Source organism: Astatotilapia calliptera, chromosome 3, assembly GCF_900246225.1.
Source record: "Astatotilapia calliptera chromosome 3, fAstCal1.2, whole genome shotgun sequence".
Lineage (NCBI taxonomy): Eukaryota > Metazoa > Chordata > Actinopteri > Cichliformes > Cichlidae > Astatotilapia > Astatotilapia calliptera.
The window spans coordinates 32,149,029-32,162,313 of record NC_039304.1 but is presented as its reverse complement, the minus strand read 5'-3'; the positions used below and the strand labels follow the sequence as shown (position 1 = coordinate 32,162,313).

At 45.6% G+C, this 13,285-nt stretch overlaps 1 protein-coding gene across 1 annotated transcript in view; it reads left to right on the top strand.

Annotated features, from left to right (window-relative positions):
• Positions 1-13,285, top strand: part of LOC113019255 (receptor-type tyrosine-protein phosphatase H-like) — a 423,637-nt gene that overhangs the window by 121,100 nt on the left and 289,252 nt on the right.

Sequence of the window (13,285 nt, the reverse complement as noted above, 5' to 3'; positions counted from 1 at the left end):
AGAGCATTAGAGAGGTGGGTGTATGCCTTTGGTGGGTGGGGGAGGGGGCTACTGAACTGCAAGAGGGTGGGGGAAAATAAGTCACTTAAAAAAATAGAAAGCTTAATTGCAAAAATTAAATAATTTGAAGATGAAGTTTTGGTTCTATACATAGCTTTTGTTGTCATAGTTCCCAACCTATTCAGGAAAGAAGTAGAACTTCATAGATATACTGTGTGTGTGTTTCATTAGATTAATGGTTGGTAGGTTTTTGGAGAACTCTTCTCACTGTCTCCTATATATTTTAATGCAAACAATAACCTTTCCAACACACTCTACACAGCAAAATTCATTTCTTCTTGCCAGTCCTGAAGCAATTGAAAACATGTCAATATGATTTATGGCACTCATGTAAATACAAGGAAATGGAAAGCATGGCACTGTGAACATATTGTGCTTTCCAAAATAGTCATTTGAACAACTGAATGTTTGTACTCATATTTTATTTTTCTTACTTTGGAGCCAGCGGGAAGAGAACACTTACATTTAGGAGCATTATAAAAGTCTACACTCACACTGCCACAGTCAGCTACAATACAGCAAAGAGCAGCCAGGCTGAAAGCGATGACACTGCCTCTAAGTGTGAACTGCTCCTCCTGCAACTGACAGGTGGCACGGCTAACTCTTTACAGTGAAGGCTCCTTCAATAGCTTGTTCCAATATGTAACCTTCAATGGAGCCATGGTGGACTGAAACGCAGTACCAGCATGATAGTTCTGTCCAACTATCACACTCCCACGTTGTGTACATAATTTAAATGTATTTATTGATGGCAAATGGGAAAGTTTATTTCAAAAAGTTCACTTAAATTATAACATTCAAAAACATTTTTATTATTATCCTTTATTTATTCAAGTAAATAAAGAGACTAAAGAGACATTTGCATAAAAAACAAAACTCAACAGAAACCTACATTTCACCCTTGGGTTCTTTTCCCTGTAGGGTTAAGTAACCACACAGGCCTGACACAGTGGAATGAAGTTGACTTTGATAGGACTGAACAACATCTAAGACAGACCAAAGAATTTCAAGTATTTGTACTAACAAAGAAGCTGAACAATAGATAATTGTGTATTTGCAAAAAAAACAAACTCAACAGAAACCTACATTTCACCCTTGGGTTTTTTTCCTTGTAGGGTTAATTAACCACACAGGCCTGACACAGTGGAATTTGTTCACTCAATCAGCATTTTGATTTTGTGCCAAGAATTAGATAAGAGAAGGAAAAATTTTTATATAGTGCAGTCATGTGAAAAAGGGCGTAGTTCTTTCAGTTCTAAGAGTTTATGTATCAAATGTATAAAATGATGTAATCTTTAAAAATCTCTGCAATTATTTAAACAATCCAAATATCTACACTTTGGTCTCATCTGTTCCAGAAGTCTTGTGGTATGTTCAGATGCAACTTAAGCAATGGTGCCATGCTCCTTAGAGAGAGAAGAGTTTTTTGCTTGCCTGGTAACACTTTCAAACAAGCATTGCGTTTTTCTAATTGTTCTGTCACAAATTTTGACATTTGACATGCTCACTGAGATATGTAGAGTCTGTGATGTAGGTCTTGGATTTTGTTTTTAAATTTCTGTCACCAGTGCACAGAGATTCCTCCAGTTTCCTAGAATCTTTTAATGTTACGTAGAGTAACACTGAGAAACATTATTCTGAAATCGCTCAATTTGTAAACAGGTTTTTTTTTGGGTGTGTGTCCCGTTTGGATCTTTAGCCATCAGAATTGTTGCCTTAAGGCCAAGAAAGATGCCAAGCAGATTTATTTTACCAAGTGGATCATCACGGCCTTGCCATATTGGTCCATTTGATTGACCTTTATTATAATTATGAATTTATTTTCTTTTCGGTTTCTACAAACGGGACAGACATGACTGGGGTATAGGACAGGGAGAAAGAATGAAAGAAAGAGAGGGAGAGAAAGAAAACCAGAGGGGAGAAGAGACGGTGAGAAAGGGGGGAAGAAAGAAAGAAAAACAAACCAAAACACCTGGATCACCTGGATGGATAAAAAAAAAACAGAAGAGAAAGCAAACAAAAAAGAGCAACATAATAAAAAGAGCACCTTCACAATAAACTAGCTAGCAGTAGATAACAGTAGATACTAAATATTAAACGATATACGGCGGAGCACCCCCAGACCCCCAAGCCTCCACGCCCGTCCCGGACCAACCCAGGGGCAGCCAGGCTACCAGGCCAGTAACCAACGTCCGCCAGCACAGACCGTCCCCCATCTCCGCTGTACGCAGCCACAAGGAAAACACCATCTAAGAGCCCCCAAACAGTTTTTTGCTGACTGGCAAACCTATGCCTGTCTATACCTATACCTATGTTGTGTAGTGTAGTTTTTCTAAGATGTTGCATTTGTACAACAAGCCACAGCCCTACAGTACATGCTTTGATAAGAAACTATTTAATTCATGATGTGTCTGTTTGTCCAGGTTTTTGTACTGAATATGATTCCTGTACTTTCTCCACTCCTGAGGTGTGTCACAGTCAGTGTACTTATTATTACCAATCTTTGGCTGAGCTATGCTTGGCTAACTTTTCACCTAGCTCTCAACAACAAATTATTCTGTACTCATAGTAAAACTCAATTCATTATAGTGCATGAAAACTTTATTAAAAAGAACTATATTGCAGACATACAAATATGGCACATTATGCAATGTAACAGAATGCAAAAAGTATTAATGTGCTCTTAATATAACCCCTGACAGACACCATGACAGGAAATCAGACTTTAATGTAAAAAATTCGACGAGGAGGTTTGAATGTGCTTTCTTGTGCTATCACAACCCAGTTGAGGACAGCTGAGTAATGCTCCATCTGAAAAGAAAGAGCATAATGTCATAAAAGTCTAGAATAGAATAAAGTAAAGGTATTTTTGTCTCCTACTGGAGAAAATGATCTTGAAAAAGGAAACTGCATCATTAAAGGCATGCATGAGGCCAGCACAGCTTAGCTTAGTATAAAGACTGAAAGCAGATAAAACAGCTAGCCTGGCTCCATCTAGTGACCAAAATTCACCTTCCAGCCCTGCTAAATCTGATCTTTTATGTCTACTTCACTTAAAACGTTTTAACTGATACATAACAAACCCACTGGCTGTTTTTAAATAAAGTTAGCATTACTTACCATAACCCACATTATTTCTGACCTCAGCCAACCCAGATTTTCCCATGTTCCACTTTTCTGTTATTATGTTAATCAAAGCTAACCTGCTATGTAGTCGTGTAACCTCTATATAAAATACTTTGACTGTGCAGATGGGCTCTTTCACAACATATGTATATATCTACATATGTATGAGGAATTAGTAAAAGGGTACTGAATGACAAAGTGAGAGCTTCAGAAAAATGCTTCTGTTTTACCTGAGCCTGTAGTCTGTGTTCAAACTCTCTGCTTTCAGTCAGATGTTTAAGCATACCATCTACCCGATATCAAAAAAATACAAAAATGCATTTACTTCACGATGGATCCACAATGGAATTTTGCCGCTACCGCGGTGCATGAAGGTGTGCTCACTTGGTAGATATCTGTTTGAGCCTTTCAGAGTCGCTGCTTTTCAGGATCTTGTTTCGAGCAGTCGAGAAGTCTTCCTTCCACCATCAGGCCGGGGTCTTTCTGTGTGGAGTTTGCATGTTCTCCCCGTGTTTGCGTGGGTTCTCTCCGGGTACTCCGGCTTCCTCCCACCGTCCAAAGACATGCAGCTTGTGGGGATAGGTTAATTGGATAAGCCAAATTGCCACTAGGTGTGAATGTGAGTGTGAATGGTTGTCTGTCCCTATGTGTTAGCCCTGCGACAGACTGGCGACCTGTCCAGGGTGTACCCTGCCTCTCGCCCTATGACAGCTGGGATAGGCTCCAGCGCCCCCCGTGACCCTGAAAAGGATAAGCGGAAGCGAATGGATGGATGGATGGAATTTTGAATGATTTGAGTGATTTTGAGCGATAGCAAGGGAGCCAGTACTTAAAAAAACAAAATGACTCATTTGTAAATACCAACTAGAGTTAGCCATTTTCATTCAACTGTGGCTTACTCACTCATTACTCCTTACACTTATTACTTTAAAGTAATAAAGTCACAACCTTATTAGCAATGAGAAGGATGATGAGCAGGATGTTGGTGACCAGGAGATTTAAGACTAGCAGAATCACTACCAGCCAGTTACTATGCTGATTTCTACACGGCTCTTCACCGCTCTCAATCAAAGTCACATTGTCTGTGCAGATTAGTTCTTTGCCCACTCTCACAAAGTAGAGATACAAAGAGAAAGGTAAAAAAAAAAGAAGAAAAAAAAAGGGGGAGTGTCTACAATTATAACAACGGCTCAATTTCTAATTGCTGTGGTGAATTTTAAAAAGCTGTACTAAATTGTTAAACTGATTTCAATGTAATGTTCTTATTTTCATTCAAATTGCACAAACACTTGTACCATCCATCTCTTCCTCAATGGAAGAGCCGTATCCAAAGATGTGCAAGTATGGCATGTAGAAAAATGCGATTCGGGTTTTGGTCGTAGGAGTAAATCAGAGCCTGATTTGCAACTCCGTACACCATGACCCACACGCCCAGGAAGAAGAGGAAATTGTTGTGTTATTGCTGGCATTGTATTATAAAACATGTGCCCCTCATATAATGCCAACTGATAGTAACTGTCTCACCATCTTTCCTACAATAATGAGTTTTGGTCCTAGCTGCTTGTGAACTGCAAAAATGTTCAAGGTTCAAGGTTCAAGGTTCTTTATTTGTCACATCCATAGTTATACAAGTATAACACACAGTGAAATGTTATGAACAATGCTGGGCATCCTCTGCACACGGCCATAAACAATCAGAAGAGTCTGTTCAGTGACAGGTTGCTTCTCCCCAAGACAAGAACTAACAGACTTAAAAACTCCTTTGTCCCACACGCCATCAAACTGTTTAACTCCTCTCTGGAGGGGAGAGGGAGGGGAAACAGGAGGACAAAGGAGGGGGGAACAACTAAGCTGTAGTGCCTCTTCACCTCACTGTACAATACCTTGTGCAATACTTTTTGTAAATAGTCAACAGTGCAATAGACTCAATACTTGAAATGTGCAATTCACTTGTATTTTTATTTTTTATTCCTATTTATTCTATTTATCCCCTTTGTATATTTTATTTATATTTGTCTCTGTATTTATATATATGTGTGTGTGTGTGTGTGTATATATATATATATATATAACAATTCTGTAACTGTAACTTCGGTCGTTGCTGTGCTTTTTGGAAGTCGAATTTCCCAGAGGAACCCACCCGAGGGATTAATAAAGTTCTATCTTATCTTATCTTATCTTATCTTATCTTATCTTATGTAGCCTGACACGCTCCTCGACATGTACAAAAAAATTGGGGGGGGGGGGGGGGGGGGGGGGCTGTAGAGGAAGAACATTATATATATATATATATATATATATAGTACATACATTGGGTGAATGTGCAGTAGTAGCAGCAAGCAGGTGAATTCTGTACATTAATATGAATAGACATCTGACTATTTTACAGGATAGACAATATAAACATATTTAAAATTAAAGAAATTGAAATGTACATTGTGCCTTGGTTTAGTGTCTGGAAGAGTCCTGTCTCAGTCAATTATAGATGATGTGAGCGGGTGTGTGTGTTTAAGGCACGGATGGCTTGGGGATAGAAGCTCCTCTCGAGTCTCTCTGTCCTTGCCCGGAAGATGCGGAACCTTCTACCAGATTGCAGAAGTTGGAACAGTTTGTTGCCAGGATGGGACGGGTCCTTCAGTATCTGCGCTGCTCTAGTCCGGCATCTCCTGGTGTAGGTGTCCTGAAGCGGGGGGAGAGCAATCCTGCAGCAGCGTTCTGCTGTGCGGATCACTCTCTGGAGAGCTTTTTGGTCCTTCACACAGCTGTTCCCAAACCACGATGTCATGTTCTGTGTGAGGATGCTCTCCACAGCGCCTGTATAAAAAATCCTGAGGATCTTTGGAGAGACCCTGAACTTCCTCAGTTGTCGTAGGTGATACAGGCGCTGCCTAGCCTTTTTGGTCAGGACCTGAATGTGGGCAGCCCATGTCAGGTCTGAGGAGATGTGGACACCAAGATACTTGAAGGACTGCACCCTCTCCACTGGAGCTCCATTGATGATAATGGGCTTGTAGTCCCTGTGCTGACTCCTTCTGAAGTCCACCACCAGCTCCTTGGTCTTGCTGACGTTCAGCTGGAGGTGATTGTCCTGGCACCACGATGCCAGATTCTTCACTTCATCCATGTAGGCCGCCTCATCGTTGTTGGAGATGGCACCCAACACCACTGTGTCGTCAGCAAACTTCACAATGGTGTTGGAGCCATGGGTGGCCACACAGTCTGAAGTGTAGAGGGAGTAGAGCAGTGGCGAGAGGACACATCCCTGAGGTGCTCCTGTGCTGATGGTGATGCTGTTGGAGAAGCACCTGCCCACCCTCACCACCTGAGTTCTGCCAGTGAGGAAGTCCAACACCAACAGCTTTGTGAACAGTCTGCAGGGCACTATTGTGTTAAACGCTGAACTGTAATCAACAAACAGCATTCGCACATAGTTACCCTGTTTCTTGTCCACATGGCTGAGAGTGGTGTGTAGGACGTGGGCGATGGCATCCTCTGTGGATCTGTAGGCGAACTGCAGCGGATCTGTGGTGTCTGGGATGGAGGAGGAGATGATGTTCTTCAGCAGCCTCTCAAACACCTTCATTACTACCGAGGTCAGTGCAACTGGCCGGTAATCGTTCAGGGATGAGGGTTTGCTGTTCTTGGGCACAGGGATGATGGTGGATCTTTTGATGCATGTGGGGACCACAGACTTCGCCAGGGACTCGTTGAAGATGTAAGTGAACACCCCTGCTAGCTGGTCAGCACAGCAGCGCAGCAGACGGCCGGTGATGCCGTCTGGCCCCGCCGCTTTCCTTGTGTTCACTCTCCTCAGTGCCGCTCAGACGTCATGCTCCGCGATGCTGGTCACCGGTCTCTCGCTGATGACGTCACTGTCCTCGGTAGTCAGGCGGTAGATAGCATTAGCTGCCTGGCTAACCTCGAAACGGGCGTAGAACTGATTCAGCTCGTTGGTGAATGCAGAGTCGGCGTTGATCAGCGCAGTGTCCCTGGCTTTGTAGTCCGTAATGGTGCGTAGTCCGTGCCACATACTCCGTGTGTCGCCCTGGTGGAAGTGGGACTCCACACGTTCCCGGTACCGGCGTTTGGCATCTCTCACCACGCGCCGCACGCCGTATGAGGCCGCTTTGTAGGCGCTCATATCGCCAGTGGCGAGACCCGCGTTGTAGGAGGCGGTCCTGGCGTTTACTGCAGTGAAATGTGAATGAGGCGAAGTGTGACGACCATGTAGTCCAAACAAAGGACATCCCGGCCAAATTCATGTGACCAGTGGAACATCCTGAAACTCAAATGGTAAATGGCCTGTATTTGTATAGCGCTTTACTTAGTCCCTATGGACCCCAAAGCGCTTTACATTACATTCAGTCATCCACCCATTCACACACTGGTGATGGCAGGCTACATTGTAGCTACTGACAGAGGCGAGGCTGCCAGACACTGGCGCAACCGGGCCCTCTGACCACCATCAGTAGGCAACGGGTGAAGTGTCTTGCCCAAGAACACAACTGTCGGAGCCGGGGCTTGAACCGGCAACCTTCCGATTACAAGACAACTCTCTTGAGCCATGATCGCCCCAAAGGCAAGCATAGTATCACTCAATTAGTGAGGTAGCACCACCACCTGATGGCAAACCTGTAAATTAACCTGTGACATTTGGTTGCTAATTGAGGAAATGTTTTTGATTATGTTGTGGAAACTTTAACAATAACCTGCAACACACCCAGTGAGCGTTTTGAAATAATTTAATTAACACATTGCAATGTGGAGAAAACGTTCAGATCAAACACCAAACAGTTTTCTGAGGAAGGACACCGCCCTGAACTATTTTACACCTTCCCAAACACTCTCAAAACAAAGAACATTCCATAGCATATCATATATCTCTATACCTTCAGTCCAGCTCATCCTTGACCCCCTCCCTCACAGAGAGAATAATGACCTTGTTTTCTGCTTGACCGTCACCTAAGGATTTACATCCCTGATAAGCAGAAGGCGCCTCACTATCTGTTTAACGTCTCCAATTGCAATGTCTCCACTGTGTTAGTGTGTGTGATAGAGCATAAAGCCCATTTGTAGCGCACATGCATACAACTATATGAGAAAGTGATATCACTATCACTAATGTGATATGATTAAATATGTGATTAATACATGAGAAAAGAAATCTGCCACCACAATTATAAGTGAATAAAAGCTAAGTATTAGGAAAATTATTTAAGACACACTTAAGACAGCAAAAAGTGCCTCAAAAAACACAAACTATAGTGCTTTAATAAATGTTACAATCTTGCAAAGAGAAACTATAAACGGTTTATAATGTTGTGGAAAGGTTTTCACGGACAATCCAGGATTATATATCATCTTTATTTCTTATCCATACCTGCAGATTAGTCCGATAATGAACAGGCTGATGGCAGTGAGATCACATTTATTCCACAGATCCTGAAATTAGAGTCTGAACCTTTGAGGTCAAAACATTGTCCCCAAAACAATTTGTCTTGAAGAAGACAAAATAAACTTAACAGATCATTAGAAAACAAAAACTACAATAACAAACAACTATCAACATACTTTATTATGATAATAATGCTTATACGCATATTTATACATGCACCTTGAAGCCCCATCCATCCATCCATCCATCTTCATCCGCTTATCCGAGGTCGGGTCGCGGGGGTAGCAGCCTAAGCAAAGAGGTCCAGACCTCCCTCTCCCCAGCCACCTCCTCCAGCTTGTCCGGGGGAATACCAAGGCGTTCCCAGGCCAGCCGAGAGATATAATCTCTCCAGCGTGTCCTGGGTCTGCCCCGGGGCCTCCTCCCGGTGGGACATGCCTGGAACACCTCGCCCAGGAGGCGCCCAGGGGGCATCCTTGCCAGATGCCCGAACCACCTCAGCTGGCTCCTTTCGATGTGGAGCAGCAGCTGCTCTACTCTAAGCCCCTCCCGGATGGCCGAACTTCTCACCCTATCTCTAAGGGAGAGGCCAGCCACCCTTCGGAGGAAGCTCATTTCCGCCGCTTGTATCCGCGATCTCGTTCTTTCGGTCACTACCCACAGCTCGTGGCCATAGGTGAGGGTAGGGACGTAGATCGACCGGTAAATTGAGAGCTTCGCTTTTACACTCAGCTCCCTCTTCACCACGACTGACCGGTGCAGCGTCCGCATTACTGCAGCCGCAGCCCCAATCCGTCTGTCGATCTCCAGCTCCCTTCTCCCATCACTCGCGAACAAGACCCCGAGATACTTGAACTCCTCCACTTGGGGCAGGAACTCATCCCCGACCCGGAGTGGGCACTCCACCCTTTTCCGGCTGAGAACCATGGCCTCAGATTTGGAGGTGCTGATCCTCATTCCCGCTGCGTTACACTCGGCTGCGAACCGCTCCAGTGCGAGCTGGAGGCCCTCACCCGATGAAGCCAACAGAACCACATCATCCGCAAAAATCAGAGATGAGATTCTGAGGCCACCAAAGCGAAAGCCCTCCGCCACTTGGCTGCGCCTAGAAATCCTGTCCATAAAAATTATGAACAGAACCGGAGACAAAGGGCAGCCTTGGCGGAGCCCATCACCCACCGGGAACGAGTCCGACTTATTGCCGGCAATGCGAACCAAGCTCTTGCAACGGTTGTATAGGGATTGAATGGCCCGTAGCAATGGGCCAGACACCCCATACTCGCGCAACACCTCCCACAGGACGCCCCGAGGGACACGGTCGAATGCCTTCTCCAGGTCCACAAAACACATGTAGACTGGTTGGGCAAACTCCCATGCACCCTCAAGTATCCTCGAGAGGACAAAGAGCTGGTCCAGTGTTCCGCGACCAGGACGAAAACCGCATTGTTCCTCCTGTATCCGAGGTTCGACTAGCGGACGAACCCTCCTCTCCAGCACCCTGGCATAGACTTTCCCGGGGAGGCTGAGGAGTGTGATCCCCCTGTAGTTGGAACACACCCTCCGGTCCCCCTTCTTGAAGATGGGGACCACCACCCTGGTCTGCCAGTCCACAGGTACTGCCCCTGATCTCCACGCAACATTGCAGAGACGTGTCAACCAAGACAGCCCTACAACGTCCAGAGCCTTCAGGAACTCGGGGCGGACCTCATCGACACCAGGGGCTCTGCCACCAAGGAGTTGTTTAACTGCCTCAGTGACCTCGCCCCCGGAAATCGGTGGGTCACACCCCTCATCCCCAGACTCTGCTTCCTCCCCGGAAGACGTGTCAGTGGGATTAAGGAGGTCCTCGAAGTATTCCTTCCACCGCCCGACAATTTTCTCAGTCGACGTCAACAGCGCTCCGCCAGCACTATACACAGTGCAGGTAGAGCACCGCTTTCCCCTCCTGAGACGCCTGACGGTTTGCCAGAATCTCTTCGAGGCAGTCCGAAAGTCTTTTTCCATGGCCTCTCCGAACTCCTCCCACACCCGAGTTTTTGCTTCAGCCACTGCCCGAGCCGCATTCCGCTTGGCCTGTCGATACCTGTCGGCTGCCTCCGGAGTCCCACAGGCTAACCAAGCCCGATAGGCCTCCTTCTTCAGCCTGGTGGCTCCCTTCACCTCTGGTGTCCACCATTTGGTTCGGGGATTACCACCACGGCAGGCACCAACCACCTTGCGGCCGCAGCTCAATGCAGCAGCTTCGGCAATGGAGACGCTGAACATGGTCCATTCGGACTCAATGTCCCCAGTCTCCCTCGGAATGCTGTTGAAGCTCTGCCGGAGGTGTGCGTTGAAGATCTCGCGGACTGGGGCCTCTGCTAGACGTTCCCAGCACACCCTCACTACGCGTTTAGGTGCACCAGGTCTGTCCAGCGTCCTCCCCCGCCACCTGATCCAACTCACCACCAGGTGGTGATCAGTTGACAGCTCAGCCCCTCTCTTTACCCGAGTGTCCAGAACATATGGTCGCAGGTCTGGTGATACGATTACAAAATCGATCATCGACCTACGGCCTAGAGCATCCTGGTGCCACGTGCACTTATGGACACTCTTATGTTCGAACAGGGTGTTCGTTATGGCCAAACTGTGATTAGCACAGAAGTCCAATAACAAAGCACCGCTCGGGTTCAGATCAGGGAGGCCGTTCCTCCCAATCACGCCCCTCCAGGTCTCGCTGTCGTTACCCACGTGAGCATTGAAGTCTCCCAGCAGGACAACAGAGTCTCCAGGTGGAGCACCTTCCAGCACCCCCCCCAGGGACTCTAAGAAGGCTGGGTACTCCGAACTGCCACTCGGCGCATAAGCGCAGATGACAGTCAGGACCCGTTCCCCGACCCTAAGGCGCAGGGAACAAACCCTCTCGTCCACCGGGAAAAACCCCAACGTACCGGCAGCAAGCCGAGGGGATATAAGAATACCCACCCCAGCCCGCCGCCTCTCACCAGGGGCAACTCCAGACTGAGACAGAGTCCAGCCCCTCTCCAGGAGACTGGTTCCAGAGCCCAGACAATGCGTAGAGGTGAGCCCAACTATATCTAGCCGGTACCTCTCAACCTCACGCACCAACTCAGGCTCCTTCCCCACCAGAGAGGTGACATTCCATGTCCCTATTGCCAGTCTTGGCAGCCGGGGGTCGGTCCGCCTTGAAGCCCCTTAATTCAGTTTTTCAAAGTGCACAATAATCATAGAAAAACAAATGATAATACAGAAAAAGACTTTCTGTGTGCTGTCACAGAAAGTTTAAAGAATTTAAAGAATAGCTAAAAATTCAAAGAATGAGATTTTAATTTATGATATATTATTTAATCTTCTGTGTGTTTGTTAACTCATATGAAATCAGTGATAAATGAAAAACATTCTATATATTTATTTATTTTAATGTCCATCTTGACATGACAGTATGCTAACCACTGTATTGAAATGGCATTTTAGATATATTGTCTTTCAACTACGTGCAATTCGATAAAATATTTGAATTAGGTGCATATTATTGCATTCAATTGTTCACTTGACATTTTATACACTTACCAAACTTTTTGGTGAACAAAGTTCTAAGTAAGATGTCTCTCTACACTCTCCTGTCGGATCTCCTCACAAACAAGGGTGAATATCCAGAAGTACAACACACACTCAGTAGCAGGTGGACCTGAGGGGGGTGGAGGCTTGAAATCCACCAATAGCGAAAAGCAAGAGAAACAACATTGCCCAGAAATGAGGTGACCAGTGCAAACCAGAACTGACGCCAGCGTGAAGCTATGAATGGACAGCACACCTGTATTAAACACAGATTAGCAGGTAACTAAAACGACAGCATGTGGTGAAAAATAATTTCTGAAGTCAGACTTTCTTCTTGTAGTGAGTGACAACACTTATTCAAAGATTATTCTCTAAACAGGACTCACCTTTCATGGCACCACTCCTGTGACCTTCTGAGTCAACTTCACTCGTGTAACAAAAACATTTTGAGTAAATTAGTAGACTTTAGCTAATGTAAAGCGATAACATTATAAAACCGAATAATCACTGCTTGACAAACTGATGCTCTACAGACTAACACTGAAGTGTGCAAGTAGAAATATTACAGGTGCTTGATGTCAGAGAAAGAGAAGACTGTGGTTCCATAGAGACTGTTAGTGTCCTGATCCAGCTCATCCTCATAGCAATTCCCTCCTCCTCCTCCAGGTGATCACTTTGTTTTCTATGACTTAAAATATGTAGAACACGTTTTTTTTTTAAATATCTGCATAAAAGTACAACCTTTCTGAAAAAACACAAGCATCTTACCTGAAGGAGATGAGGTTGGTGTAGCAGAGGATCGGGCAGAAGAACACGAGCAGAAGCTTCCAAATCTCTGTTTTCCTCTTCATATCACCCCACCAGATCTGGAACAGCAGAGACTGGAAGAGCACAGCAACTGAGACCTTGTCCACCACCAGTAGCTGCTTTACTCAACATGAAGGTGGCCTGTGTTATTTTGGAAGCATCATGCTACCTTTCTTTTGTAGGGGCAGGGATAGCTCAGTAGGTAAAGCGGTCGCCCCATGATCGGAAGGTCGGCGGTTCGAATCCACTTAACGGCTACCCTGAGGTACCCCTGAGCAAGGTACCGTCCCTACACACTGCTCCCCGGGCGCCTGCTTAGTGGGCTGCCCACTGCTTCAC